We start from the raw sequence: 540 nt of genomic DNA on the forward strand, positions 1-540 counted from the left end.
AAATATGTACCACAAATATGTAGCAAAACTGGTGGCAAAACGATAGTGTATAAATGTTTATTAAACCACCCTTGTCAGATGCTCTAGGTTTTCTATATTAATGTGCCATAAAAACTGGTGGACTATAAACTTCCACAAGTGGTGAATGGGTCCAAGAAAGCAATCAAAACTAATTACCAATTTTTGCATTTATCCAATGACAAACCTATATACGGGGTGGGGTTGTTACTGAACAGAAATTGGAGGTGTGTTTTTTTCCTTGTTTTAGCATAGCAGGTAGTTTGGGATACTGATGTTAAAGGGACACTAGTGCTACCCCTCCCAAGTGGGTACATTAAGCAGATCCCATAAACTCATACCCATAAAATCATATATTAGATTACCCTATGCCCTCTACCTAACATTTATCTTTTTTTATCCTACCCCTTTCTTTCTATTCCTGCTTTTACTTAACACTTTTAGTCGTAAAGCACTAAAGAGGAATTTCATCCATGAAACCTGTTTCAATCACATTGTTTCAGGAATGCAGCTAGTCTATCT

The sequence above is a fragment of the Pelobates fuscus genome, chromosome 2 (assembly GCF_036172605.1).
Source record: "Pelobates fuscus isolate aPelFus1 chromosome 2, aPelFus1.pri, whole genome shotgun sequence".
In the NCBI taxonomy this organism is placed as follows: domain Eukaryota; kingdom Metazoa; phylum Chordata; class Amphibia; order Anura; family Pelobatidae; genus Pelobates; species Pelobates fuscus.